This window comes from Sceloporus occidentalis, unplaced genomic scaffold (genome assembly GCF_023333645.1).
Source record: "Sceloporus occidentalis isolate IW3139 unplaced genomic scaffold, rSceOcc1.0.p SCAF_18, whole genome shotgun sequence".
Lineage (NCBI taxonomy): Eukaryota > Metazoa > Chordata > Lepidosauria > Squamata > Phrynosomatidae > Sceloporus > Sceloporus occidentalis.
In genome coordinates this window covers 1,388,466-1,396,314 of record NW_028316998.1, presented here as the reverse complement: position 1 = coordinate 1,396,314, position 7,849 = coordinate 1,388,466, and the positions used below count along the sequence as shown (strand labels likewise).

Here is a 7,849-nt window from a genome sequence, read left to right as displayed (position 1 = left end):
AGTAAGTAATTCTTATGACATAAACATACGTAGTGGCTTGATTGGAGTTCTCATTCAGAGCTCAACAAGAAAAGTATTTTTTACTGACTTTATTTGAAAAAGACATACATTTCACACTATGTAAAAACAGTTTACATATTTACAATAATTTACACATGATTACAAACGGGTATTAAAAAACCTTTACCTATAAGCAGCTAAATGTTGTAAGCCTCAATTAAAATAAATTTTATTCTATGATATTGTATATGTATATGAGATTGTATAACACACTCATATAATAAAATGAGAAGTTCTTTCACGTAACACTGGCAGTAAGGATATAGCACAAAATTACACAATTGTTTGTTATATATTATTATATCAATGTGCTAGGATGAAACCTTTGTGAATCTAATTCTTTCCGTGATCGAACCCTGGGTTAATTTTGCTTGCAGGGTTCAGGAGGACATTCATAATGCAGATGATTTTTCTTAAAGTCGCACCCAGTTCTGATATAGAGACCACACAATACTGTGCTAGGAAGGTACAGGCAAGCAGCAATCAGGCCAAATATAGCAACAGCTGCATCCCCTCCTTGCACCTCACAGTTCATCCAGGTGTAGCCACGGCCCGCATAAACTCTCTCTCTTTAGCCTTGCAGATTTCAGTTGAGTTTACCTGCTTAATAAAGTGCAGGTAAAGTCCGACTGCAACAACATACGCCAGGAACGCAAGAGCGTCAAAAATCAGTTCTGCAAAGAGGATTCGCACAGAGACACTGTGTAATGGTTTAGCCCCCAAAATCAGGAATAAAATAGTAAATGCACACAGCAGCATGCTGAAAACCACTCCGCCATAAACTCCTGGTGCCCTCAGCTGAGTGTATTGCATGTCCATCTCCCGCACTTGCTGTAGCTCATTGCCTTCAAAAGGACTGTATGTGGAATCGATACTGAAAGTACTAAAGCCAGCTGCGGATGTGTACCCAGTAATAACTGTGTAAGATGCTACAACACAGATCAACACCCCGGCGGTGATTTCCACAAACTGCAAGACTCCTGCAAGTAGAAAACAAAAGATCGTTAATATTTTCTTTTTTCTAACTGAAAAACATGAGACAAAAAGTAAGAAAGAAAATGAAGGGAAGAAACGATTTGTTGTAAGAACATGTGGTAGTACACAGTGGCGTCTCCAGCTTTCATATTTAGGGGGGACACATGGGGGGCCAGGGACCAAAGTAGGGGGGCCAATTATAAAACGGTACATATACACTATATATATATATGTATATATACATACATACATACACACGTTAGACGTGCATTTTTAACTACATAATATGCACTTATCTCTTTGAAGTAAAGACCATGATTGAAATATGATTTCAAAATAACAGCTAAACTGGCAGTTATTTTTCATTCTTTAATATTAGCCCCTGCTGCCGATATATAGAAATATTACACCCTGCTTCTGATATATATTAATATTAACCCCTGCTGCGGATATATATATTAATATTAGCCCCTGCTGCGGATACATACTTATATTATACCCTGCTGCCGATATACATAAAAATTATACCCTGCTGCCAACATATATTAATATTAGCCCCTACTGCCGATATATATTATTAGCCCCTGCTGCCGATATTAGACCCTGCTGCCAATATGAATATAAATACTAGACCCTGCTGCCAATAAATATTAATATTAGCCCCTGCTGCCAATATGTGTTAATATTAGCTCCTGCTGCTGATATATATTAATATTAGACCCTGCTGCCAGTATATATTATTAGTCCCGGCTTCCGATATATATTAATATTAGCCCCTGCAGCCAATATATATTAATATTAGACCCTGCTGCCAATATATTTGCCACACTGACTGCAGATCAGGGGAAGACTGTGAGAGTCAGTGCAGTGTTCCCTCCTTCTGACTGCACCATCACATTGAAAGGTCCTCTCCCCTGTAATCATCCCCAGAGTCCCTTTGTCCCCTCATTCACTAAACCATACCGCTCTTTTACTTACACCCTGTAGTTCTGGTATAGATCAAATAAACAACACATGGAAACAGCACATGCAACTGAATAAGACAAAAAAAACCTGTATTTGCAGGTATACATAAATAATGTATGGAAACATAGCATAGCAGATATAGATCAACAGAATTTGACACACTATTTGACATCCAAACAACTATAAATCATTCTTTTTTATCACATTATTAAAATCCCAGAAATCAAAAAAGTTAAAAGGCCCAAATAAATTAAGGAGATTATACATAATGGAATCAAACATTTGCTACTGCAAAAATTTTTAGATGAAAAAGTCCAGTTTTATTCAGCGCAACAAAACAGTGATAGCATTATTCTTAACAATATTCTTGAAAACGAAATATGAAACTTCAACAAAACTTTTAGCCATTAATGCAACACAACCATCTTAGCACTGCGTCACCAAATGAACACCTCATCACAGATAACAACATGCGTACAGCTGCATATAATTAAGCTGAATACCACTTGGTCTCCCTTAACAGGGAAGGCCTGTGAAACCAAAGGGGAATAGCGTCCTGTATAATGAAATCAAGAATTGAGTTTCACAAACTCTGAACCAACATCTACGTTTCCTTTTTAATAATATATCCAGATTGAAATAAGAGTAAATAACACAAAACCTTTACTTTTCCTCTCACTGATTTCTAGGCCTAGAAAGTTTTGTCCTCTGAAGTGACCACAAAATCTGGATAAATAAAAATTACAAAGTTCTATTTAACCCTCTACAGCAAGTAAAGTGCCAGGAAACAGATGACCAGGACAGGCTCTGCCACACTGACACCCAAACACATACACCAGGACAGGCTCTGCTGCCACATGGACCCCCACATCAGGATGGGATAACCTACTAATAGTATAAAAAATGCCTTCCACATTGATTTATTTGATGCCCCCAGCCATCCCCCCTCCCTTGTGTATTGATTTATTTGATGCCCCCAGCCATCCCCCCTCCCTTGTGTATTGATGCACCATCCCCTTGTACTGGTTTATATAATGGCCCCCATACCCATGTGTATTAACCCCCCCGTTTGTGTATTGATATATGTGACATCCTTCTAACCACCCTGATGTGTAATTATGTCCCCAGCCACCATCTTTGTGTATTATTTAATTTTGCCAAGGCAGCCCCCCTTGTTAATGTCCCTCCTTCTGTCACCTCCACTATTTATTTAAAATAAAATACTTTTTTTGCTGGCCTTCATTCTTCCACTGTAACACCGCTGCTCTTCTCCCTCGTGCTCTTCTCCCTGTCAGGCAGTGACAAGCAACTGTTCCGTAAGAGCCCGCCCCCTTCAAAGGGGCGGGACGAAGAGCCTCAATCAGTGATCGGCATGCCGGCAATCCATTAAGTGGCCAGCAGAGGCGGTTTTACAGCTGCCTTGAAACTGTCAGCCGCATCGGCTGCAATTGGAGTTTAGTGTGTCGGCACACCGGCAAATGTCCCGGTTTCCCGGCGGTGGGCCGGGTCAATGGTATAGCGTTTCAGTTGGGGGGGCACACTGGGGGGCACAGCATAATGTAGGGGGGCCATGGCCCCCCCTGGCGACGCCACTGGTAGTACACGAGTGCAGTTTTAGGTTAGATGGTAAAGTCTTATCGGTAGAAATACTGCTTGACATAAATGGGTAAACAGTGACGGCAAGAACTGAATAAGGAAACAAAAAGTAAAGGGAAACTGGGATATCCGCAATGTGCCTTATGTGATTAAAAGCTTATAATCAGAATATAAGCTTGGTTTAAAAAATTAAAGTGGACCTAGCATTCAGAAATGTCACATCTACACACCAGCGCCATTCACAGAAACATGGAATATGACGGCACTTAAAACGCTTCAGCCCATCTAGTCAGGCCATCCATTTCTGGGCTGCAACATCTTACAAAGAAGAACCACTTTTAAGATATATTTTATAATATGACATACAGATGAAATTTCACTCAAAAATACACAAACCTAGTTTAAATCTCAAATGGATGTTAAAAGGATAAATTTTATCAATATAAGGGGTCTTTTAATTTTGACTTTGGCATTCTTGGCAAGCAGTTACAACAAAGCTGTCTGTATTCATGACAGTGGCCCTTATTACCGTATTTGCTCGATTATAAGACGACCCTGTTAGAAAAATGTTTTACCAGTAAATGTTAATTCATGTAAACCATGTAAACTATTTTTTTTTTTATAAAAGCTATGATTGAGAAAAATATTTTGTTTTTAATTCCTTTTATATTTCAACCTGCCCCCCAGTTATGCACATCTGCCCCCAGGCTTGTCACTCTGCCCCATAAATGCCTTAAACCCCCTATATGCCACTGTGCCCCATGATATGTCTTTTAACCCTCTAAATGCCACTGTGCCCCATGATATGCCTTTTAACCCTCTATATGCCACTGTGCCCCATGATATACCTTTTGACCCCCTATGTGCCACTCTGCGTCCAGAAATGCCTTATACCCCTATATGCCATATAGGGGGGCATTTAGGGGGGTTAAAAGGCATATTATTGGGCAGAGTGGCATATAGGGAGGTATAAGGCATTTCAGGAGGCAGAGTGACAATAAGGGGGTTAAAAGGCATTTCATAGAGCGCTCTGTCTACAGAAATGACTTATGCCCCCCATTTAACATATACACATTGGTTTGTGAATGCAGGAGCATTCAACCTTAGTTGAGTTTGGTCAGTCCATTAACCCTTCCACTCAATACACCACTCTATGTAATCAAGACTCCGGAGCCATCCCTTGTGGGGGGTGTTCCTGCCCGGGCAGCAACCGCTCGGCGTCCCTCACTCTCCGTGACTCCATCGCGGTGCCGCGTTTTATGCTGAGCGCCAGAATATTCCGGAGCTCAACTGTGAAGTGCGCACCACCGGAATACGGACGCCTCCCACTCCCACCGCTGGACTCAACAAGGTAAGTAAGGGGAAGGGGCAGAGGGGGGGTCAGTAAAAAGAGGGGGGGGGTCCGTGAGAATGGGCAGAGGTGGTAGATAGTGATACAGGGGGATAGATAGTGAGAAAGGGGAGTTTTGTTACAAGTTTTTATTCCTTTCTTTTTTTGGGATGGGGGGGCGCCAGTGGAGTATTCCACACAGGGCGCCAGAACACCTAAGGCCGGCTCTGGATATAGCTTATCCCTTTGGCGTTAAAGACGCTCAGAATCCGGGATGTACATAAAAGAAACAAATAATAGTGCAACCTGTGTGCAACACAAATGAATGCAATAAAAGTAATGGTCTAGAATACTCACATGAGTGGAGCCAATGTGACTGGCTCCAATCGAAATCGCTATGTGTGATTTGGGATCACAAACCCATCTGTTGGTGAAGATCTAATCCAGAGACCCCACCCGGGCTCTGGTGTGGATTACGCTGTGCTAACTGAGGACAGCACTTCCCCTTTAACACCAGCCTAAATGTAGATAGCAGCTGGAAAAAATAATGGATCCAGTAGGGGATGAGTCTTTAAATGGTACTGTGCAAAACTGAGCAATATGTGCAGAGGATGCAGTATGTGCCAGTAGTGCTAAATGTGCAAAATATGCAAACTGCGGTATTTATTTTAAACACAATATAACAAATAAAAACACATAATCCAAATGCAATACTCAAGTGAAAAATAGTCCCCCCTGTGATCCTCCAATAACGCGTTTCGCCTTGGGGCTTACTCAAATTGGTGGGAATTTGTCCAGGAATATGGCTACCATATACCCAACGGCATATATGGCATTGGGAACGATGTAACTTTCACTTTTAGATGAACAAAGCAATAAAAAAATAAAAAAATATATATATTCTAAATGAATGACAAGAATATATTTTAGAAACAAAGGATTCAACAGGAGCAATTCAAATTCTTCTTAAATATGAATTTCCGTGAAATTATTAAATCACTATACAATAAAGAGAAAAAGCAACAATAATCAATATAACCATCAGAACCAGTTAGAAAGTTACGAATCAATAATAAATAAATGAAAAGTTAAATGAATGCAAATACAGTGTAACAACAAAAACAATATACACACTGGGCATTTAAACCTGGGAATTAATCTGAATATTAATTTTATTGTAGTTTTGTGTTTGTTTATTTGGAGAATTAAGACCCAGCAGGCCAACAACGTACTTCTCTAGCAATCCCAGCCAACTCATCACAGACGATGATAGAATAGGATGTTAGGAAGGGGAGGTCATTTTATACCATTCTGATGTGCGATTGCAGGTTCCTGATCATGAACTGCCTTGATACCTCAAATATCAATACAAGAAAAACATACATCAGTAGCAAATATTACTTCATAACGAAAGCCTGACAGCCCCCACACCTCGGAACGATTGCCGAGCAAATGCTAGGATTAAGTGGCAATAAGAATATCACGCATATATTATACATTTACGAGAAGGACATCAGAAAAGCTTAAATTGACTACTCAGCTATCATATGTATTAAAGAGTTAATTTGCCAAAATTCCACTAGACAGATACAAAAGCACATTTTTGCACATGATTTCTTTTTTTATTACATTGATCATTCTGGCATTCCCCCCATCCATGGGTGTAGGAACCAGGGGCGTACCTAGAGTATTTGACACCTGGGGTGGATCCTGTATGTGGCACCCCCCCCACACACTTTAAAACTGCATAGCTTCTATCGTTATATACTGGCGCAAACACTGAAGGTGGTACAGCATTACTGTTATCATTATATACTGAGGCAGACATTGACAGTGGTACAGCATAACACTTATCACTATATACTGAGGCAGAAATTGACGGTTGTACAGCATAACACCTATCACTATATACTGAGGCACACAGTGACGGTGGTACAGCGTAATCCCTATCACTATACATTGAGCCAGACATTGACAATAGTGCAGTGTAACTCCTATTACTATATACTAAGCCTATACATTGATGTGGTGTAGGCCTACCACTTTGTCTGGCTTAGTAGTAGGGATGCACCGAAATTAATTCTGGACTGAAACCGAAAATATGACCCCCACAATAAAAAAAAAACACTTTTATTTAAAGTAAGTAATACACCAAAATAGGACAAAAAAATTAAATAACAATATATATATATATATATATATATATATATATATATATATACATCATATACATGATTGTTAACAGCAATCACATTCCTATCATGCCCAGGCATACTCAGATTCCAGCATGTACCAGCAGACTTGGCATGATAGGAGTATGATTGCTAACAGTAATCACACTCCTATCATGTCCAGGTTCTAGCATGTACTGGTTGGCTAGGCATGATAGGAGTGTGATTGCTGTCAGCAATCATATATATATTAATATTGTTATTATTATTGTTCACATGTAAACTCAGCACTGGAGGCAAAGAATCAGACATACAAATCCCATATTTACAAGTATACAATAATAATGTATGGAAACATAGCATTGCAGGTAAAGATCAACTGGAAATCATATAAAACTCAGCAATAAATGTAGAGATAAAACTACAGGCATAGATGATAGGTTGCACAACCCAAAGAAAGGCCCTGGCGTCCACACTGCCCACATAGAACCTGACCAGCACCCAAATTACACACATAGGACCTGCCATCCCGAAACAGCCCCGGCCTGTGCCATCTTTGTCCCATAACCACCCTGCCTGTGTCATCTTGGTCCCCAAGGCTCAAACATCCTGCTTGTGCCATCTTTGCCTTTCCACAAATCAATTATACATCTATCATACACACAAACACTTTTACAGTCACTCATTAATTCACTCATAACTTTCATTCACATAATTAATTCACACAATCATTTATTCTCTCACTCATTCA

The 7,849-nt window shown here is 39.9% G+C and overlaps 1 pseudogene; it reads right to left on the bottom strand.

Moving 5' to 3' along the window:
• Positions 1-421: 421 nt before the first annotated feature.
• LOC149302531 (MARVEL domain-containing protein 3-like) lies at positions 422-3,052 on the bottom strand (annotated as a pseudogene).
• Positions 3,053-7,849: the final 4,797 nt, after the last annotated feature.